Source organism: Sturnira hondurensis, unplaced genomic scaffold, assembly GCF_014824575.4.
Source record: "Sturnira hondurensis isolate 20B ecotype Veracruz unplaced genomic scaffold, ASM1482457v3 Scaffold0008710, whole genome shotgun sequence".
NCBI classification, from domain to species: domain Eukaryota; kingdom Metazoa; phylum Chordata; class Mammalia; order Chiroptera; family Phyllostomidae; genus Sturnira; species Sturnira hondurensis.
Genome location: NW_028081341.1, coordinates 4,192,341 through 4,216,803, shown reverse-complemented (window position 1 = coordinate 4,216,803; position 24,463 = coordinate 4,192,341). Strand labels below are relative to the sequence as shown.

The window sequence follows — 24,463 nt, the reverse complement described above, 5'->3', positions numbered from 1 at the left end:
TTGACCCAGCAATTCCACTGTTAGGAGTATATCCTAAGAACCCTGAAATACCAATCCCAAAGAACCTATGCACACCAATGTTCATAGCAGCACAATTCATGATAGTCAAGAGTTGGAAGCAACCTAGATGCCCATCAGTAAATGACTGGATCAAAAAGCTATGGTACATTAACACAATGGAATTGTATGCAGCAGAAAGAAAGGAGGAGCTCCTATGCTTTGCAACAGCATGGATGGAACTGGAAAGCATTATGCTGAGTGAAATAAGCCAGGCGGTGAAAGACAAATACCATATGATCTCATGTTTAACAGGAACCTAAACAACAAAACAAAGAAGCAAGCAAAATATGACCAAAGACACTGAAATACAGAACAGGCTGACAGGGACCAGTGGGGAGGGGGGAGAGAATTTCAGGGGAAAAGGGGAAGGATTCACAGGAACAAGTATAAAGGACACATGGAGAAAAACTAAGGCCTGGGGTGGGGAATCGGCGGGAAGTGAGGAGCACTGGTGGGGGCTGGGATTGGCGTATAAGACAGAAAACTGTACTTAAACAATAATTAAATAAATTTTAAAAATTAAAAAAAGATTTTGTGCAAATGGAAGTTACTATTTAAATAACTTCAGGGCAGTAGCCCGGAATTCGTTGAAATTGAAATTAATTCATAAATCTCAAAAACTATCACAGATGATATGGAGATTTGGTGCTAATAAATTGGGCTATTCCCACAACAGGAAGAGTTTTTCTTGTGTTTGCTCAGTCATTAAACAGTATTAAATATGACCTTGGTAGAGAGGAGTGATGTCATAGGAATGATAGCATGAAAGATCCCCTTGATTTCTCTCCTTTAAGTTTCAATGATTTAAACAGCTATGATTCAAAAAAGGATTCCCTGCTCAATGCACAAACATTCTGAGACATCCATGCATTGAAACAGCCAAATGTGGCCAAGCGGGAGCAAACTGGAGAGGTGAGAAGGGAGAAAAGTTGAGCTGACCCACAGACAAGTGTTCAGCAAGTGCTCAGACCAGGAAGGGGAGGAATCAGTTTCTGGCTGGCACTTCCTTCAGCCAGGAGGAGTGAAGAGATTCAGTGAGCATTCCTACAGGATTGGGTAGTACAAGCTGTGTCTGAGCACAGTGACCTGGGCAGTGACAAAGCCCAGAGATGCAGCCATGGTTGTCTAGCAATGGGCATTCCAGACAGAAAAACAAAGCCATGGAGCCTGTCTGCTTGCCCTTAACCTCCCAGAGCTTGCCTCCCCTCACCCTTTATGTTGGGCTATAGAGCACATTATCTGCAAACCCAAGAACTGATAATACAGAAACAATTTTTTCCTCAGTGAAGGTTGCATTGCAACTAATCCCAGGGTCATGTGGAGGTACAGGCGGACACCACAGAGGTATGAGTTCACCCATTGCTGGGATGGCAAAGCAAGAACAGGGCCAGTCAGCTTCCTCTAGCTTACCCCAGCCCCACACATTGAGGCTGCACTGCCAGCAGCATCTGGCTGCTCTGAACAGCACTGGAATTTCATGAATTTGGAGCCCCATTTCACAACACATTCCCTGAAGAGTTGGGAACCCTGTACTCTGTCCCTGTTCTGGGACAGGAACAACAGGATCACAGGGGAGTCTCCACTTTCTCAAGGAACACAGACCATTTTGCACCACCCTGTGGAGATCTGAAAAGCCAGAGAAATTCAAAAGAGCTAAAAAATTTGTGATTCAATGTCATCTAATAAAAAACAATTGAAAGACTGGAGAAAAACAATCTGCTGGAGAAGTGACACACATTGATACATGCCTAGACTGAGAAGGAATCCATTAAATATCATGAATAACCAAAGTAATGAGGCAGCTCAAAAAGACAAAACATTTCCAGAATACAAACTTGAAGACATGGAAATATGTTATTAAATGACAGAGAATTCAAGACTGCAGTTTTGAAAACTCAATGAGATGCAACAAAACACAGATAGACAGTTTAAAGAACTCATAAACCAAATTAACAAATGACATGACTACTTTACCAGAGATTGAAGCTTTAAAAAAGAACCAAATAGAAATTCTGGAGATGAAGAACTTCAGATATCAATAAGAGATCAAGAATGAACTAGCAAGCTTAGGAAATAGAGCAGACCAGATGGAAGAAAGAATTAGTGATATCAAGGACAGAAATTTGCCCTGGCTGGTGTAGCTCAGTGGATTGAGTGCGGGCCTGCAAAACAAAGGATCAAGGTTTGATTCCCAGTCAGGGCACATGCCTGGGTTGCAGGCCAGTTCACAGCAGGGGACACACGAGAGGCAACCATACTTTGATATTTCTCTCCCTCTCTCCTTCCCTTCCCCTCTAAGGATAAATAAATAAGAAATTTAGAAATGCCATGGACATGGACAACAGGATGGGAAATGACTGTGGGAACTGGGGCATGGGCTGAGCAGAGGAGGACAAAGGGGGAAAATTGGGACAACTATAATAGAACAACAATAAAATATTTAATGAAAAATAGAAATCTTGAGGGGGTTCCGGCCAAGATGGAGGCATAGGTAGAAACCCTTCGCTTCTTCACACAACCAAAAGGAGGATAACAACCAATCTAAAATCAATAAACCACCAGAAGTGCCAGAAAATCAAAACGCATGGAATTCTGACAACTAAAGAATTAAAGAAGTCAACCAGAACAACCAGACCAGTAAGGCAGTGGACAGCATGGGCCGAGTCAGAAAAACCAAGGGGAGGCAGCAGACCAGGCAGGCAGGGCTGACTGCAGTGAGGCAGTGAGCTGTGTGGGTGGGGCTGACTTAAGGGGAAACTGAGACTCAGAGTTGACTGTGAACTACGGTGGTTGCTGTCTCAGTCTCATACGTTGGAACGTGCGCTAGAGACAAGCAGGTGAGCTGCATTGTTTCCTCTCTGGCCCCTTCCCCCCACAGGCAGCACGACAGTGCAGCAAAGGGGGTTGCTCTACTCAGGTGAATACCTAAGGTCCCGCCCCCTTACAACTTACTAGGTAAGCCAAGACCAAGAAATATGGCCCAAATGAATGAACACAGCAAAACCTCAGAAAGCTAACTAAGTGATGAGGAGCTAGACAACCTATCTGATGGAAAATTTAAAGCCCTGAAAATCAAAATGCTCACAGATCTGATTGAGCTTGATTGAAAAATGAAAAAAAAAAAACCAAATGAAAGATACCCAAAATGAAATAAAGCAAAATACTCAGGGAACCAACAGTATTCAGGGAACCAACAGTGATGGGAAGGAGACCAGGACTCGAAGCAACAGTTTGGAACAAAACAAAAAAAATAACATCCAACCAGAACAGAATGAAGAAACAAGAATTCAAAAAACTGAGGAGAGTCTTACAAACCTCTGGGACAACCTGAAATGTTCCAATATCTGAATTATAAGGGTGCTAGAAGGAAAAGAACAACAACAAGAAATTGAAAACTTATTTGAACAAATAATAAAGGAAAACTTCCCCCATCTGGTAAAGGAAATAGACTTCCAGGAAGCCCAGAGAGTCCCAAAGAAGTGGGACCCAAAGAGGAACACACCAAGGTATATCATCATTCAAATACCTACAATTAAAGATAAAGAGAGAATCCTTAAATCAGCAAGAGGAAAGAAGAGAGTTACCTACAAAGTAGTGTTCAGAAGACTATCAGCTAATTTCTCAAAATTAAGACAGAAATTAATTGCAGGCAAGAAGGGGTTGGAAAGAAGTATTTGAAGTCATGAAAGGCAAGGACCTACATCCAAGATGACTCTATCAAGCAAAGCTTTCTTTTTGAATGGAGGGGCACATAAAGTGCTTACCAGATAAGGTCAAATTAAAGGAGTTCATCATCATCAAGCCCTTACTATATAAAACATTAAAGGGACTTATCTAAGAAAAATGAAGATAGAAAATATGAACAGTAAGATGACAACAAACTCACAACTATCAACAAATGAACCTAAAAGAAAAGAAAAACAACAAAAATAAAAACTAAGCAAACAACCAGAACAGGAATGGAATCAGAGAAATGGACATTGCATGGAGGGATTTCAGTGAGGAGGGGGAAGGGAGGAATGGGGGAAAAAGGTAAGGGAAGAAGAAACATAATTAGTAGGCATAAAATAGATGGGGAGAGAGGATAGAGGAGGAAAATTAGGAAAACTGTAATAGCATAGTCAATAAAAATTACTTGAAAAAATAGAAATCTTGAAATGTCTCAGAAGTAAGAAGAGAGAGACTTGAGCATTGAAAAAATGAAAGAACTCTGTGAGAACTATCTGACCCCATCAGAAAGAGAGATATAAAAATAATAAGCAGCCCTGACTGGTGTAGCTCAGTGGATTGAGCACAGGCCTGTGAAGAAAGGGTTGCTGGTTCAATTCCCAGGCAGGGCACATGCCTGGGTTGCAGGCCAGGTCCCAAGTAGGGGACACATGAGAGGCAACCACACATTGATGTTTCTCTCCCTCTCTTTCTCCTTCCTGTCCCTACTCTCTAAAAATAAATAAATAATTTTTTAAAATGAGCATAGTGGAATAAGAACAAAGGGAGAAAGGAACAGAGAACCTATTCTCACAGATAGTTGATGAGAACTTCCCAAACCTATGGATAAAGCTATATCCTTGAATCTAAGAAGCAAACAGAACACCTAATAACCTCAATCAAAACAGGCCTTTTGCCAGGCACATCATGTTAAAGCTGTCAAAAATTAATGACAAAGACAGAATTCTCAAGGGAAAGACCATTAGGTCATCATTGGACTTCTCAGCAGAAACTCTACAAGCTAGAAGAGAGTGGAACCAAATATTCAAACTATTTAAAGAGAGAAATTACCAGCCAAGAATAATATGCCCAGCAAAGTTATCCTTTAGATATAAAAAAGAAATAAAGAATTTTACAGACATACAGAAACTGAAGAAATTTATCACCAGTAAAACCTGCATTGCAGGAAATATTCAAGGGGACTATTCTACTTGAAACAAAGAACAGAAAGTTACAAAACTATGAGTAAGAAGATTACCAGCAAACTTACAGCATAAACAGGAATAATTTGTCACAACAAAAATATAAAAGGCAAATGAGGTATGGTCTGAATTTGCAAAGCAGGATGAAGATGAGATGCATTCAAAAGAAAAAAAGACTACTGTATATGTGTATGAAACTTTCTTTTACACAAGTCTAATGTTAATGACACTCAATAAACCCCAAGCTGAGATAGGTAATTTAGAAAAAAGAGGAAACATAATAAAAGAGGTATGAAATACCACCAAACAAAAACAACAGACAGAGTCACAAAGGAAAAGAACCAATGTAGGCATAGAGCTACCAGAATATAAAAGATAAAAAGGCTGTAGGAAATTCTCATATATCAATAATGACCCTAAATGAAAATGAACTACATTCACCAATAAAAAGTCACAGAGTAGCAGATTGGATCAAAAAACAAAACAAAATCCAACAATTTGCTGCTTTCAAGAGGCACATCTAAGCTGCAAGGACAAAAATAGGCTCAAGGTGAAAGAGTGGAAAATGATTCTTCAAGCAAATAGCATCCACAGAGAAGCAGGTGTAGCCATACTTACATCTGACAAAACAGATTTCAAGATATCAAAGTAACAAGAGATGAAGATGGACATTTCATAATGATAAAGGGGACACTGCATCAAGAAGAGATAAAGCCTCTCAATATATACACACCTGGTGAGGGAGCACTGAAATATATAAAGTAACCACTCACAACAGAATTAAAGGTAGAAACTGACAAAAACACAATTATAACAGGGGACCTAAATACTCCATTGACAGCTCCAGAAAGAACATTGAATCAGAAGGTCAATAAAGAAATATCAGCTTTAAATGACATATTAGACCAAATGGACATAATTTACATTTCCAGAGCCTTTCATCCCAGAACATCAGATTATACATTCTTCTCCAGTGCACATGGAAAATTCCCAAGGATAGATCATATGTTGGGTCCCCAAACTAGCCTCAATCAACTTAAGAAGCTTAGAATCATGCCAAGCATATTGTCTGACAATGCTTTGAAATTAGAAATCTGCTGCAAACAGAAAGTAGGAAAACCCCACAAATATGTGGAGATTAAACAGCATACTACTAAAACATGATTGGGCCAAAGAAGAAATAAAAGGTGAAATCTAAAGATATATAAAAACAAATGAGGATGGCAATATCACATATCAAAACTTCTGGGACGTACAAAAGTGGTAATAAGAAGGAAGTTTACACCACTTCATGCCTATCTCTAGAAACAAGAGAAATCCCAAGTAAACAACCTAACATTATGTCTTAAAAAAGTAGAAAAAGATGAACAAAAGCAACCTACAGTCAGCAGAAGAAAGAAAATGATAAAAATAAGACAAGGATTGAATAAAATAAAGAACAAAATGACTATACAAAAGATAATACAATGAAAAGCTGGTTCCTTGAAAAGATTAATAAAATTAAAAAAACCCTGGCTAGAGTCACTAAACAATAAAGAAAACAAACTGATATAAACAAAATCAGAAATGAAAGAGACCTTACCAGAGACATTGCAGAAATATAAAGGATCATACTAGAATACTGTGGAAGACTATATGCTGCCAGTTTCAATAACCTAGAAGAAATGGGTAAGTACATAAAAATATTTAACCTTCCTAGACTGAATCATGAAGAACTGGAAAATCTAAATAGGCCAATCAACAGTGAAGAAATAGAAACAACCATCAAAAACCTTTCCCAAAATAAAAGTCCAAGTTCAGATGGCCTACCTAATGGATTCTACCAAACATTCAAAGAAGATTTGGTACCCATTCTTGTCAAACTCTTCAAAAATAATTGAAGAAGAGGCAATACTTCCTAACATATTTTTATGAGGCCAACATAATTCTGATACCAAAACCCAGCAAGGATAACACACAAAAAAGAAAATTACAGACCAATAAGTCTGATAAATACAGATGCAAAAATCCTAATCAAAATACCAGCAAACTAAATAAAACAATACATTAAAAAGTATCCATCACAATCAAGCAGGGTTCTTCCCAGGAGCACAAGGATGGTTCAACATAATATAGATCTCACCTATTAGAGAACCCTAATGAATAAAACAAACAAATGAGCAAAATAGAACCAGAGGCATGGAAACATGGAACAGACTGACAGCCACCAGAGAAGAGGGGGTAGGGGAATAAGGGGGAAAAGAAGGGAAAGGGTCTAGTCAATGAACAGGTATAAATGACACATGGACATGGACAACAGGGTGGGAATTTACTGTGCAGGAGGGGGTGGGCATGGCAGGAGAGAGCAATGGTGGGGAAACTGGGACTGTAACAGAACAACAATAAAAAATAACCCAGCCCTGGCTGGTGTAGCTCAGTGGATTGAGAGCAGACCTTCAAACCACACAATTGTGGTTCCATTCCCAGTCAGGGCACATGCCTGGGTTGCAGGCCAGTTCCCAGCAGGGGACACATGAGAGGCAACCATACATTGATATTTCTCTCCCTCTCTCCTTACCTTCCCCCCTAAAGATAAATAAATAAAATCTTTAAAAAATAACCCAGACTCTTTGTGGTCTCTGTTTCCAGCTGGCAGCAAGCCATGGTCACCTCTCTGGACAACTGGCACAAGCACCACAAGACTGGGGGCAAGAGGAAGCCCACCACAAGAAGCGAACTTGTGGTCTCCCCACCACAAGAAGCGAAAATATGAGCTGGGGGCCCTGCTGCCAACACTAAGATTGGCCCCTGCAGCACACACAGAGTCCATGTGTGGGGAGGCAACAAGAAGTGCCAAGCCTTGAGGCTGGTTTGGGCAACTTCTGGGGCTCAGAGTGTCGTACACACAAAAGGAGCATTATTGATGTTGTCTACAGCATATCCAACAACAAACTGGTCCATACCAAGACCCTAGGAAAGTACTGCCTCGTGCTCACTGACAGGACACCGTGCTGGCACTGGTACGAGTCCCACTATGTATTACCCCTGGGCTGCAAGAAGGGAGGCAAGCCGACTCCCGAAGAGGAAGAGATTTTCAACAAAAAATTATCCAAGAAAATTCAGAAGAAATATGATGAAAGGAAAAAGAATGCCAAAATCAGCAGCCTTCTGGAGGAGCAGTTCCAGCAGGGTAAGCTTCTTGCGTGCATTGCTTCAAGACCAGGCCAGTGTGGCCAAGCAGACGGCTCTGTGCTAGAAGGCAAGGAGCTGGAGTTGCATCTGAGGAAAATTAAGGCCCAGAAAGGCAAATAAGTCCTTCTCCCTTCTTTCTTTAAAAATCATGTTTTTTTAAAAAGCTTATGTAATAAAGGTGTTTATTGTCAGTTTAAAAAATAAAAAAATAAAGATTAAAAACCCCAAAGGATAAAAACCATATGATTTTATCAACAGATGCAGAAAAAGAATCTGTTAAGATACAATATCCATTTATGATTAAAACACTCAATAAAATGAGTGTATTCATAAAAGAAAAGTACCTCAACATAATAAAGGCCATATATGACAAACCTTCAGACAAACCTTTCAATGGTGAAAAACTGAAAGCTTTTCTTTTAAAATCAGAACAAGACATGGATGCCCACTCTCATCACTCTTATTCAACATAGTTCTGGAAGCCTCAGAGCAATCAGGCAAGAGAAAGAAATAAAAGGCATCCAAATTGGGAAGGAAGAAGTAAGAGTCACTTTTTGCAGATGACATGATCCTGTACATAGAAAACCCTCAAGACTCCACCAAAAAACTATTAGAAACAATAAACAAACACAGTAGAGCTGCAGAATACAAAATCAATGTACAAAAATTAATAGCTTTCTGGTATACTGGCAATGAAATTTCAGAAGAAATGAAAAAACATCCTTTTGCAATTGCAATCAAAAGAATAACTAGGAATAAACTAAACAAAGGATGTGAAGGACCTATATATACTGAAAACTACAAAGCGTTATTATAAGAGATTGAAAAAGACACAATGAAATGGAAAGATATTCTATGTTCATGGATTGAAAGAATGAACATAGTTAAAATGACAATATTATACAAAGCAATATACAGCTTTAATGTAATCCCCATCAAAATTTCAATTTTTTAAAGAAATACAACAAAAATCATCAGATTTGTACAGAACCACAAAAATCCCTGACTAGCCAAAGCAATCCTGAGAAAAGAGAATGAAGCTGGAGGTAGCACACTACCTGGCTTCAAGTTATACTACATAGCTATAAGAATAAAACTAGCATGGTATTAGCAGAAAAATACACACAAACCAATGGAACAGAATTGAGAGCCCAGATATAAAACCACATGTATATGGGCAAATAATTTTTTGACAAAGAAGCCAAAAACATACAAGGAAGAAAAGAAGCCTCCTCAATAAGTAGTGTTAGGACAATTGGAAAGCCACATGCAAAAGAACAAAACCAGACTACAGTTAGTCCCCATGTACAAAAGTTAATTCAAAATGGATGAAAGACCTAAATATAAGATCTGAAACAATAAATTACATAGAAGAAAACATAGGTACTAAACTTATGGACCTCGGTTACAGAAAACATTTTGTGAAATTGATTCCGAAGGCAAGGGAAGTAAAGGCAAAAATAAATGAATGGGACTATATCAAACTAAAAAGTTACTGCAGAGCAAAAGAAAACAAAAAGGCAACCAACCAAATGGCAGAACATATTTGCAAACAAGAGCTCCAACAGGGAGTTAATATTCAAAATATATAAACAATTCACACAATTCAACACCAAGCAAACAAATAATCCAATTAAAAAGGCAGAGGACCTGCACAGATACTTCTTCCAAGAAGATACACAAATATCCAAGAGATATATGAAAAGATGCTCAACTTCACTAGATATTAGGGAAATGTAAGTCAAGACTACAATGAGATACCACCTCACACCTGTTAGAATGGCTATTACAAACAAGACAGGTAATAAAATAGTGGGGAGCCCTGACTGGTGTAGCTCAGTGGATTGGGTGCCAGTCTGCGAACCAACGGGTTGCCAGTTCAAGTCCCAGTCAGGGCACATGCCTGGGTTGAGGGCCAGGCCCCCAGTGGGGGAGTGCAAAAGGTGACCACACACTGATGTTTCTCCCCCTCTCTTTCTCTCTCTCTTCCCCTCTCTCTCAAAATAAATAAATAAAATCTAAAAAAATGGTGGAGAGTTTGTGGAGAAAAGGGTACCTTCATTCACTGTTGGTGGGAATGTGAAGCCACTATGGAAAACAGTATGAAGTTTCTTCAAAAAATTAAGAAGAGAGTTACCATGTAACCCAGCCATCCCTCTTCTATTAAAAAAATACCCTTGAAAACACTTATGTGTAAAGATATATGCACCCCCATATGTTCACTGCAGCATTATTCATGGTGGCCAACACATGGAGACAACCAAAGTGTCCTTCAATTGAAAACTGGATAAAGATGTGGCATATATATACTATGGAATACTACTCAGCCATAAGAAAATATTAAATACTGCATTTGAGACATCAATGGACCTTGAGAATATCATGCTAAGTGAAATAAGTCAGAAAAGCTAAGAACCATATGATCTCATTCATATGTAGAATATAGTACTGAAACACATAGACACAGACAAGAGTATGGTGGTTACCAGAGGGAAGGGGATGAAAGGGATAAGAAAATGTAAAGGGGACCAAATACATGGTGATGGAAGATGATTTGACTTTGGGTGGTGAGCATACAATGAACATACAGATCATGTGTCATAGAAATGTGCACTTGAAACCTATATAATCTTACTAACCAATGCCACCTCAATAAATTTAACTAAAAATAAAATAAAAACAAAGGATAATCAAACAAACAAACAATATTAAATACAAAATTACATCTGACTTTCCAATTATCTCAAATAAATGATGGACCAGCAGTGACTGGTACTGGGATGTCTCATTTTAATTTTTTTAAAGATTTTATTTATTTATTTTTAGAGGGGAAGGAAGGAGAGAGGGAGAGAAACATGAATGTATTGTTGCCTCTTGTGTGCCCCCTGCTGGGAACTGGCCTGCAACCCAGGCATGTGCCCTGACTGGGAATTGAACTGCGATACTCTGGTTTGCAGTCCCACGCTCAATCCACTGAGCTACACCAGCCAGGGCTCATTTTAATTTTTAAGCAATGAATATTTTCAAGTAATCTAAATATTTTCAGTTTTAAAAAAACTGTTTGTGGCCCTGGCTGGTGTAGCTCAGTGGATTAAGAGCAGGCCTGCGAACCAAAGGGTTGCTGGTTCGATTCCAAGTCAGAACACATACCTGTATTGCAGGCCAGTTCTCAGCAGTGGATGCATGAGAGGCAACCATACATTGATATTTCTCTCCCTTTCTCCTTCCCTTCCCCTCTAAGATAAATAAATTTTAAAAAATCTTTAAAAAAGCTGTGTGTGTGTGTGTAAATCTAATCATTAGATGCATTTGGGTGCATTTTGTTGTCACAGCTTTTCTAGCTGGAAAAGATGTGTTTAGCACACAGAGGCCCATAAATTCCATCTGGTAGGGTCCCCATTGAGCCACCTCATCTGGGATGTTTCCAAGGGCTTCTTTTTAAAACCTTGAATCTTATAATGTCACCTGTGTCAAACATCATGTGTGAAGGAGTGCTACCATCTGAGCCATCACGTTTCTGAGCACACCACATTTAATAGCAGGTTAGAATGTTTTGTTCAGAAAGAGATATTCTACATTTTCAGACAAGACTTGAAGGTTTCAAACATAACTGTAGTGAATATTCAAACTTATTTTAAAATTAGTCTCAATAGGGGTCAATTTTACTTACTTTAGTAATTAACCAGCAGTTTCCTAAGGCAGCTAGAAGCCATGAACTCTTCATAGGAACACAATGTGATGAAAGACCCACTGTAACTTCTGTGTGTACAATGTTGAAATCACAAATCCTATTTATTACTTATTCACAAGTAGCCCGATTCAATAAAATATCAACTTTTGAATGATCTGGACACCTAATTAATGCCTAAAAGTAGAGCATATATTTAAAAGTACAAGGACTTAGCCCCAGCTGGTGTGGCTCAGTGGATTAAGTTCTGGCCTGTAAACCAAAGGGTTGCGGGTTCAATTCCCAGTCAGGGCACATGCCTGGGTTGCAGACCAGGCCCCCAATGCGGGGGGGGGGGTACAGGAGAGGCAACCACACATGGATGATTCTCTCCCTCTCTTTCTCCACTCTCTAAAAATAAATAAATAAATATTTAAAAAGTAAAAATACAAAATCTTAATAGGAATGTACCAATGATAATTTCTTACTCTCAACATGTGTACCATGGTAATGTAAGATGTTAATGTTAGGGGAGGTAGATGAAGGATATGTGGGAACTCTTTGTACTAGCTCTGTAATTTTTCTGTAAATCTAAAAATGTTCTAAAATCAAAAGTTTGTTTTTTAAAGTCCTAGAGATTTCTAGTAAATCAAATTATTTCCCAAGTAAGAAAGCAAGCAGTAGTCAATGTGCCTGTGGCAACGGAAGAACCTTAGTTAGAGCCAACCTTGGTCTGGCCAAGAAATCTGATTATGACTTCTCTGGACTTTGATGAGTTCCTCTCCGGCATTTTTCAAGTAACCTAATTATTTTCTCAGCTATTCTTAGCTCCAGAACAGGGTCCAGAGTTCCCATTGCAGTCACACAGCACAATTTCCAAGCGTGACACAAAAACGTCACTCCCTTCCACTCAGAAAGTATAAGACACACAGATCACAAGTGCAAATAGTAGGTTTCCAAGCCCAGTTTCCTTTTAAACCTCTCTTGCCTTCCTTCTAATTCCAGTGACACTCACTGTAGCACCCATTAATTATCGATCCTGTTCTATCTTGCATTAGTTTCTCTGTTGTTATCACCATTATTGAAGCCAGACATTTCTTTTGAATTTCTTCCTAAACTTTGTGGGTACATCTGCATGGCACCTTGCTCTCATGTTTTATGACCACAGCAAAATGTGGAGTTGAGGCAGTATGATGTGGCTGAAAGCCCCAGTGCAAGGGAATCAGGAGAGGGGACTCCAGTTCTTTCTGCCACCAGCAAGCTTTATGTCCTGAAGCAACCCAGTTAACTTCTCAGGGTCTCAAAGTCCTCAGGAAGGCAGTGAGGGGTTGGACTTCACTCAGATAAACCACTAGAGTTTACTGAGCAACATACTGGACACCTCTTAGGCACCACATCAAGTCCACATGGGCTTCAACCAATTTCTCTATAAGTGTGACTTGATGGTGTCTTGCATCTGGGTGTCACAAGGACCTTTTGATTCCTCCCCAGGACCTCTTCTCACACAACATGGGACTCATATCTCAGCTCTCTTGGATACACAACCCAGAAAGAAGCACAGGGAGTTGATTCTTACGGGGCCACCCAAGACTGGTGGGGCATAGGAGCCTCCTGTCCCAAAGATGAGTTGTGAGGCACATTTGGTAAGCTCCTCAGAACACACACTGGGAGTGCTTGTGAGAGCAGTCAACTTGATAATGCCCTTGGCATGGACTTCCCATTTTCACTCTCACTCCCCCTCCCATACTGCTGCTTTTTGAGGCCACTTCCAACATATCCACTGCAAGGAGGCTGTGCTTCAGGATCTGCTCTAGGGGATCCAGACTAAGGGAAGTGCCTACTCAACATGAGACATTTTCATCCTTTCCTGCTCTAAATTTGGATGGTTTTGCAATTACTTGCTGGCAAAGTTCAGTTCTGCCCAGTGGTCCTTGTAATAAGAACAGGCTGGGAAGAGGCTGAGTGGCCAGAATAACTGAAAATTACTTCCAGCTTTTTGCCTGACTTTAAGAGGCCACCGGGCACAAGGTTATGGTACAGTCCCCAAATGTATTTGGCTACATCATATTGTGACCTAATATAAGTGGAAAGGAAAGATAACAGGGTATAATTTAAACAGAAATAGGCTAATGAGAAAGACTTGGAAACTGCTTTCTTTTCACTCTCTGATGTTAAGGAAAATGTAAAGGGAGGGGCATTTTCACCTTGATTTCTCTCAAAAGAGAAGAAAAATTTCTCAAAGACGTATTTTTGCTTGTTGCCAAAATGAGAGAAGTGCATTATCTCTTCCTTTAGAACAAAACCAAGAGACATCAACAATTGTGCATGTGTGTTAGCGGGGGGAGTATTCTTTGTCAAGTTTGGAACATAAATTATGCAGCCTCTCCTTTTTGTAAACAGCACGTTTTTTTGAGCCTTTAAAATATTAATATATATTGTGATTCTTTCAGAGGGGGACTCAGAAATCAGCATTTCCCTAATTTATTTTTCCAAAGGCCATTTTTCAGAACAAGAAGGTGTGAAATAGGCTCAGAGTAACGAGAAGAAAGAAAGCTATTCTTGTATGATTTGAATGTTTTAATTGGAGGATGATAGGTAAATATTTGAGGCTTCTCTATGATCCTGATAGAATACTATGGGATAGGATATACAAGGAACCTAACCTTTGCCTAGTGAATTAGGATTTATATGACATTGTCCCATCTCACTCACCCTTCAATCTAAACAACAATTGGTAAGTAGAACAGTAATCTATTCTCTTCAGTAAAAGTAAACAACAGTCAATATTTGCATATGTTTAAATGATGGAGGAGGCAGAGCCCAGAAATAAGATCTAGGTCTTCTAGTTCCTAATGCAGGATTTTTACCACCAGCACATCTATATCTTGACATTTTATTAATTTGTTTGTTTAGCTTACCATCCCATAAAAGATGAATCATTTTGTGATTCTGGTTGCTACTTGGCCTTTTCCCAATACTATTCCCACAAAATGAAATATATGACATTGGGAAGGGTCAAAATCATCTCTATAAAAGTGTTAAGATGATTGTGTGTCTGTAATTCTAACTTCAAATGGAGAATTAGACTCTAGAAGAGTGGATATAATAAGTGATAATTTTTAAACACCCCCAAATTGAAAGGAAACAAATGATAACTTGGACATAGAAGAATACAAGGCATATACTATACTACTCATGCTATAAAAAACAAATAGATAGGTTATAATTTGGGGGTGGTGGTAATTGTGGGCTTAAGGATGCATCTGTTTTCATGTGCCCAAAGCATTTAGTGAGCTTCATGAGAACAATTCTATCCCTTTGTGGGTGACTGTGGAAAACATACTCATCGCCATTCAAGTGTGGTCCTGGGTGAAACCACCGAGTATCAGAATGGCCTTATATGTAGGTGAAAGAGAAGTGGGACTACCACAAATTACTCAGCCAAATTTTTATTCTTCATTTTAGGGATTTCCCTAAATATATTTTGGGAATATATTTCCCTAAATATATTTTGACAACCAGTTGTCAAAATTTAGTTTTCCTTTTATCTTGTACACGTGACTGTGTGTCTATCATGTTTATGAAAAAGTATTAAACATCACTGGTTGGTGTGGCTCAGTGGATTGAGAGCTGGCCTGTGAACCAAAGGGCTACTGGTTCGATTCCCAGTCAGGGCACATGCCTGGATTTCAGGCCAGGTCCCCAGTAGGGGGTGCACAAGAGGCAACCACACATGGATATTCCTCTCCCTCTCTTTCTCCCTTCCTTCCTCTCTCTCTAAAAATAAAATAAATAAAATCTTTTTTAAAAAAAGTATTGAACAAAAGTCCTCAATAATCTCCAGCTACAGACTTTATTCCAATTCTGATTTTTAATTCTTCACTTCTGACAGAAAAATATGAGATCCCACTGCCATAAGTTCAGTTTTTAAAGATTTCATACATGTACACATAAGCAGCAACAATAAGAAAGATTTGCCTGAGGCTTTCCCTCTGTCTTTATAATTTAGCATTTGTTTTAATAGCTATGCTATTGTTACAGTGCCTCAGTGACTGTGTAACTTTGGGTAAGCCTCTGGTTTGGTTTCTTCACCTACATCTAGGTATGAATTAAATGCAGCCAATTCTTAAACACTGTACAAACTTGAAGTATACTATTCTTGTATATAGGATACTATGCTAGGTATTGGAGATTCAAAATTCAGTAACATGCTCTTTTCCTTTGGAGAGTTCATAACTCACTGGGTGAAAATCAAAACCTTAGTAAGCAAGTACAACTTGTCAGCATATTAAAATCAATAGTCAATTGACTACTAAGCAATGATATCTATAGGTGTACACTAAACTGGCCAACAGAAAATTCACTTTTAGTCCTACCTCTACTCTTATCTAGCTGTACATCCTTGAGAAACCAATTAACCTGTTTGAGACTCAGTTTATCCATCTGTAAATGAGGGTTGAATTACATAATTTCCAAAGTCCTTTGATTCAAACCCTGCTCTGGTCGTTCTCATTTTATTGCCCATTTCTAATGCTTATTAAAAGGTGAGATTATATCTGGCAGACATTGGTTAAATTCCCTTTGGCCTTGCCCTTTCATCTTTTCTAACAGCACCCTCTCCCAACTACTCTCGGTTCTAGGGCAGTAATATATTCAGGGAGGTGCATTCTCCTTAACCCCAAGGGACGAATTGGAATTGTCAAAGCTAATCATGGTAATCTCATGATTTTTCCCAGTGACTAAGGCATGTGCATTTGAATCACTTTTGGTCAATGAGATAATAAGAAAAATCTGCTAGTAAGGTTCTAGGAAAGCTTTTAATATCTGATTAAAAGGGGAAAAGGGATATGTGAAGAGTAATTCCACTCCCTGCCTTTGGCTATGGGAGAGTAAGGAGGTGATACCTAGAGCTAGGACAACCCCCTTCCAGCCACTTGCTAATTAAGCTCACTCACTGAAGATGACAAAGTGGAAAATAGACACAACAGATTCTTTTTTAAAAATTTTTATTTAACTCTTGTTCAAGTACAGTTTTCTTTCTTGCATTCCCAGCCCTGGCTCCCCCACCCCAGTGCTCCCCACCTCCCTCCCATTTCCGCCCCCCACCTTAGTTATTGTCCATGTGTCCTTTATACTTGTTCATGTGAGTCCTTCCCCTTTTCCCCTGTGATTCTCTCCCCTCCCCCCTCTGGACCCTGTCAGCACCTTCACAACAGATTCTTGATGACACTGGTATGCCAAGGAATGAATCTATCCTGGAAATAAGTGTGCAAGATTTTTTTTAAAGAAAAAGACAATTAGGCAATTACCTAGTGCTAGAAATTGAGGGTGGAGTAGGGAGTGACTGTTAATGCTTACAGTTTCTTTTTAGAATAATGACATGCTCTAAAATTAGTGGTGATGATTGCACATTTATCTGAATATACTAAAATTTTAGTTATACATTTCAAATGGATGGATTTTATAGTATGCAAAGTACATCTAAATAAGGCTTTTAAAAATATTTTTAATTTAAAAAATTTTTAAATTTCATTTATTTATCTTTAGAGGGGAAGGGAAGGAGACAGGGAGAGAAATATCAATGTATGGTTGCCTCTCATGCGTCCCCTGCTGGGAACTGGCCTGCAACCCAGGCATGTGTCCTGACTGGGAATCGAATCACAATCCTTTGGTTTGCAGGCCCGCACTCAATCCACTAAACTACACCAGCCAGGGCTAAATAAAGCTTTTAAAAATGCAAAAAATAATACTGGCTGGTGTGGTTCAGTGGATTTAGTGCCACCCTTTGAACCATAGGTTCACCAGTTCAATTCCCAGTCAGGGCACAACCCTGAGTTGCAGGCCAGGTGCCTAGTTAGGGGTGTGAGAGATGCAACTGATAGATGTATCTCTCACACATTGATGTTTCTCTCCCTCTCTTTCTCTCCCTTTCTCTAAAAGTAAATAAATAAAATCTTTTTTAAAATATGCAGTATGAAAACCTAAATTTTAATATTTTGAAATGTTTACTAACTCATCCACAAGCCAAATTTAATACTGTGAGAAAACCAATTCATTTTAAATCAATAAGAGTAGATAAGATGAGTGATTCAGGGAGAGAAAAGTCCTTTAACACATCTGATCTTGAATTTCTTCATTTGAAAAATAGAATTTAAAGTATATCTATCTTGTTGAGATGGCAAGTACACACATAGTAAGTACATACCAATTATTGCTAATTATTTTATGCATAAGAAGACTTAGTATGGCAGAGACCATGCTAGATGGCCATCAAATTCTGTTATATTTTATTTTCCTTTTTGGACACAAGAAGACCATTATTTCCCAGTTTCCCACATGAATAAGTTTTGATCACATGACTGAGTTCTGAGTTGTGGGAAAAAGTGATGCAATCCATTTGTAGCCTGGCTCATATTACTATCCCACGTGATCTTCCTGTGATCCTCCTACTAGTTCTTCCAGTGTCATATTACTATTAAAGTTGAAGGCATGAGACCAAGTGTTCAAACTGGCCACTAGGTGGACATTGAGTAGTTTTAGTTTATTAAAATATTTAATAAGATTACCTTCATTTTACAATGATCTCCTTTCACTGATTTAATTTAAAAATGAAAGGTAGGCCTTGGCTGGTGTAGCTCAGTGGATTGAGCACAGGCCTGTGAACCAAGGGGTCCCTGGTTCGATTCCCAGTCAGGGCACATGTCTGTCTCTCTCCTTTCCTTCTCCTGTATCTAAAAATAAGTAAATAAAATCTTAAAAAATGTTTTTAAATGAAAAGTAAATTGTCCTGCTTGGTGTGGCTCAGTGGATTGAGTGCTGGCCTGTGAACTAAAGGGCTGCTGGTTCAATTCCCAGTCAGGGCACATGCCTGGGTTGCAGGCCAGGTCTCCAGTAGAGGGCATGCAAGAGGCAACCACACACTAATGTTTCCCTCTCTTTCTCCCCTACTTCCCCTCTCTCTAAAAATAAATAAATAGAATCTTTGAAAATTTTCTTTAAAAATAAAAGTAAATGAATAATTAAGAAAGCTAGCTCAAAATCTGTATTAAAATAAATATGGCAAAATGGCTTTCAAATATCAGATAAAGTTTACAAAACAAAACAAGTGGACAAATTCTCCTCAGGGAAGTAAAGCAGCTACTCCTTGCAAAACAAGCCTAGTCCCTCTAAGTAGGTATTACTTATGACTAAACATCTATCAGAGAGAATTCCTGTAAAGAAAATTATGTCCTTAGGCAGATACATTTTTTTCTTTCTTTGTTTCAAGTATGTACAGCCTAGACATCTTACTTTTCTTGAAGCTTTTAACATGCTCTCTGCATTTCCACTCCATCTGGCAGAGCTGGTTTAAAGGAAAATGTGGGGTTATGGGAAAATGCCGAAAAACAAATCTACCTCTCCTTCTAGCTGCATCACATTACAAACAGATATGAACAAGAACAAGGCCTGAAGTTGCTAATGTCAAAACACTTTTTGTTTTGAGTTCTATCATGTTTATAGCAACTGGTTTTTGTAAGCACACATAATAATGAAGTTACAATGTTTATTCATTTAATTTCTAAAAAATCCATGAAAATGATTTGTATATAAGTTACCTAAAAGATAAATGTCTTCAGTTTTTACCAAAAAACCCCAGCTGGCATTATAATTCCATTATATAGATGCTATTGAGTTAACATAGGAGATAATTTTAAAACTTTAGCCTGATGAAAAATAATGTATATTCTCATTTGAATTTTGATTTTGTATTTCACTTCAAACAAGGCTTAAATAGAAATTTATTGATTTTTATATAGATTGACTTTGAAAATATTAACTTTTTAATGCTTAATCTTAATGGGGTCTCCCTCACTGGAATATTTAAAAGAAATAGTCCTCTTCAGTCATGATATGTCCTTTATAACTTTTAAAAATACATATTAAAGTAAACATATAGGTTATAAGCCCTGGCTGGTGTAGCTCAGTGGATTGAGCACAAGCCTGCAAACCAGAGGATTCAGGTTTGATTTTCAGTCAGGGCACATGCCTGGGTTGTAGGCCGGTTCCCTGCAGGCCAGTTCCCAGCAGGGGACGCACGAAAGGCAACCATACATTGATGTTTCTCTCCTTCTCTCCTTCCCCTCTAGAGAAAAATAAATAAATAAAATCTTTAAAAAAATTCTAAAAAAAAATAAAGTAAACATAGAGGTTATAGAGAAGAATACAGAAACTGCATTCATGTTTAAGATAAGATTGTGCAAACAAAAACTTCAAAGAAAGTTCACTGGAAACTATACACCCTGTCACGTGGGGGTAAAAGGTCATACCTCTCTGTTGATAGGGATACCTCAGTGGAAAATGTTCAAATGTACTATAAGTTACTTGGTCAAGTTAGTTAGCTCTGGTTTGATTTTGCCTCAAGCGCTTCACATCTAAGTGGGTGTTTTTGAACATATTCAGGGACCTGAAACTCGTTCCTTTCCTTGCAATCCCTTCTACAGTTGGACAGCTATATAAATTAGAAGATATATTAGTCAGGGTAAGTAAATTTAGCTGTTCTAACAACCTCTCCCTCCCCTATCTCCATAGCTTTAAACAATAAGGGTTTATTTCATGTTCATATCACAATCCTACATGGAGTTCCTCCTCTGGCTCTCCACACACAAGCAAGCTCCTTCTACCTACCATATTCTAGTACCTTAGAGTTTTCCTCTGGGTCCTCTGCATTTGACCACCAGGCAAAGGAACAAAGAGCATTTGGAAAATCCTGAAGTAGTCTTTAGGGGTCAGGCGCAGAAGTCACGTACATCAATCCCATCCACATTTTATTAGCTTGACATAGGTACATGGCCCCACCTAGCTAACAAAGGCAGGTAGGACATATAGTGTATCAGGGTCTCAAGGATGGAGATGAGCTCACAGACATTGGAGAGCAATAGTAGTGTCTGTTACAGAAAGCTATCCTTCCATTGAGTGCAAGTGTTTCTTGCAGTACCTGTGACCTATAGGACCCAGCTTGACTTTGAGTCATATTCACTAAATTTAATTCTGCTTTCACACAATGACCCTACAGATATTCACAGATAATTGTTATACCTCTTGGCACATTTACTTCTGGGCTATTCATTAAATTAATCAACTTGTTCTCCTGTGATCTGTGTTAATGTCTTCACACGATCTTTTGTTTTTCTTAGCTCCAATTGCTCTGTTATTTGAATGCAAACTAAAAGACATCCTGCAATACTGATCCCACTTTGAGATGTAAATTCATTACTGCAAATCAACAATATATTAGGTTCTGTTAAGTCACGTTACACTTACTCCCTCTAATTGGTTAAGCTGAATTTCTTAATTTTGCAGTTAATTTATTGATGGAAGCTTTGATATTCTTTTCATTTCATGTTGGTTTGCACACTGTGGCTAGTTTAATGAGAACACTTTTGCTCCTGTCTGTTCCATTTCTGGCCCTTCAAAACACATGTAACCATCCCTAAGAGCAAAAGGCAGCCATAAACATGGCCAGATGCTCAGACAGAAATCTTTGTAGTTACCATGGTTTTGTTCTTTCTCTCAAATCTGACATCCAATTCATCAGGAAATCCTGCCGATCTCACCTTCAAAACACACCCTGAATCTAATGACCTCTCATTATGTCCTACTGTTTTTGTCCAAGCCACTGCCATCTTTTGATTGCATTCCTGCTGAAGCCTCCTAACTGATGTGCCTGCTTCAACCCACATTCTCTCTGTACCCCCCTCCCTTGGATTATTTAAAAGCTGTGATTCTTTTAAACCCCTCTGCTCAAAACTCTTCATGGCTACTATCTCCTGCAGAGTAAAAGCCGAAGTCCATACAATGCCTACAGGGCTTGAAAAGGCCATCATCGCTGCTGTGACTATCTTTCCCAGTCTCCTGACTCATGCTTCACTAGACCCTCTGAGCCTGTCATTCTGTGACAGACACCACATGCTTCCATCTTAGGGCCTTTGCACTTGCTGTTCTCTCTGCCTGGGGTTCTCTCCCCTGGGATAATGGCATGATTCATACCCTTATTTCCTTCAGGTCCCTGCTCAACCATTATGTCTTTGAAATGCCGTCCTAAACATTTTATATGACAGGACAATCTCTTTGCTCCTCTCTTTCTGGAATCCCCCTATCTCCTGTACCCTGCATTATTTGTCTTTATAACACCTCTCACTGACACATAGGACACATTGTTTTGTCTGTCTTCCTCTACTGGAATAGAAGCTGAGTAAGGACAGGGACATGTTTAATTGACTTCTATAACTTCAACGTCCAGAAGACATTTAGACATGTTGTTGGGGCTCCATGCCTTACAGGTCCCTGAGCTCCACCTGCTCTTTTCAGAGAGGTTACCCTGACCCTTGAATTTGTATTTCAAAGTATTAGCTGTTTTTATAGCCTTATATATTACCTTCAAACATGTAAATTAGGCCCAGGCTGGGTAGATCAGTTGGTTAGATCTTGATCCCCAATACACAAATCGAACCGTTTTGGGTTGGATTCCCAGTCAGGGCACATATAAGAATCAACCAATGAATGCATCAATAGGTGGGACAACAAATCTCTCTCTCTGCCCTCCTCTTTATAAAATCAATAAAAACTTTTAAAACCATGTAAATTAATGGATAAAATACAAGCTTAATTAAGGCACAAACTAGTTCAGACTCCAGTTCAATCGTTCCCATATCTGGTCTTTTATTCCTGCATTCTGATTTAGAAATCAACTTCCATGCAGTAGCCAACGTTCTCTCTATCTCTCTAAAACAATATTGTTCGCATGAGGTACTGTCAATACAAAATCATCACAGTGCATTTCTAAGAAAATTGCTCTTAACAATTGGAGATAAGGTCTACCTTCGTCTTAAACTTTGTTATAAATTATTGATCAAAAAGGCAGAAAACCTACATTTTTTTAAAAAAGAAAAAGTTTTTCTCTTGGAAAATTCAGGAATTGAAATGACAATGGAAATTTTCAGAAAATTTCCCCCAAATTTTAAAACAAAAAAAATTAATTATTTGGTTGATGGAGATTTTAAAGACAATGATATGTTTTATGGTCTTTTGAAAAAACTAGGGTCACTTTTGGAAAAAAATACTTCCCACCCATACCTTTTAAGGTCATAGGAATGCAAAAGAAAATTGCCAAAGCCCTGGCTGGTGTAGCTCAGTGGATTGAGTGCGGGCCTGCAAACCAAAGGGTTGCTGGTTCGATTCCCAGACAGGGCATATTCCTGGGTTGTTGTCCAGGTCCCCAGAAGGGGGCGCACAAAAGGCAATCATACACTGATGTTTCTCTCACTCTCTCCTTCTCTTCCCCCTCTCTAAAAATAAAAATAAATAAAATGAAAAAAAATAAAATTGCCAAAATATTTACGCTGTGTAATTTGTTCCTGTCAAGCATTTAGAAAATTCTACCAATATTTTAATAGAACTGTTCTTTAGCTTCAATGAACTAAACCCTTTAGTGAAGCATTAGAAATATCTATGCATCATTTCTGGTCATTCAGACAATGACTATTTATGAGGAACATGTTTTATACACTAGGTTTGAGAAGAGAAAAAGATTATTCTCAGCAGAGATAGCTCTGGCAAAGATGGAATTTCTGCTGGGTCAACTAGGGCATCTAGATTCAGACATTAATACAGTTATAACTATATGTAGATATAAATATAGAAACCAAAAAGGAATTTGGTTGTAGCTTACATTATAAATCTATTCATGTACTTCCTCTACCTTGAAAATATAATTTAAATAGAGAAAACACTTATTATGAGAAGAACTTTTCCTTCTAAAAGCATTAGTTACTTTTCCTTTCTATGGTAAGTCAGTTAATTACTTAAAAATAATTTATGGAGCTTCTACACTGAGTGAACAGGGCACTGGAGAGACAAAATACATAAAATCCTGGAAAACACGCAGTAGAGGGGGGGCAGCTGAAGGGAAATGATAGGACCATGTACCGAAGAAGGCTCTCTCTGATTCATTCATTCATTCATTCATTCATTCATCCAATAAATATTTATTGAGTGCCTGCTATATGCCAAGCACTATTCTAGATGCTCAGGACATCAATGAAATAAACTGACAAAATCTCTGTCTTAGATATGTTTCCATAGCAGAATAGAATGCAAATATACAAGAAACACAATAAACAAGTGAGTTACAAATATCTTAGGAGATAAGCTTTATAGGGAAATAGAATATGCTAAGGGACACTGGGGGGTATCAGTGGGAATTTACATGAGAAGTTGAAGAAGAACTTTCAGGAAGGTAACATGATTCTCTCAACTCATTGGACATGCATTTGTGGGGTAATACCAGTATTATAGTGGGAAAACCTTGATTTTCAGAATTCAATTGACTCGGATCAAAATCTATTCTATGTTACTTAATAATCTGAGCCTGAATTCCTCCTCCACAAAGTGGAAACAATAGTACTTCACATCAAAAATTGTTGGGAAGATTGAGATAACTTTTGCCAAATCTTTTTTTCTTTGCATAGGTCTGTTGTATACTAAATACTCAGTTCAAACCCTAGACTATCCTAAGCTAAGGGCCATGAGATAGCATGCTCTGTACTGTTTCCATCTGTGGAAATCCTGTGGAGAGAGCTACCCATCTTCATCCTGAAACATGCAAGCCAGACAAATC

The 24,463-nt window shown here is 38.5% G+C and overlaps 1 protein-coding gene and 1 pseudogene across 1 annotated transcript in view; one reads left to right on the top strand and one right to left on the bottom strand.

Moving 5' to 3' along the window:
• Positions 1-24,463, bottom strand: part of MID1 (midline 1) — a 372,089-nt gene that overhangs the window by 184,327 nt on the left and 163,299 nt on the right. The gene's annotated exons all lie outside the window — the stretch shown is intronic.
• On the top strand, positions 7,612-8,274 carry LOC118993308 (40S ribosomal protein S8-like; annotated as a pseudogene).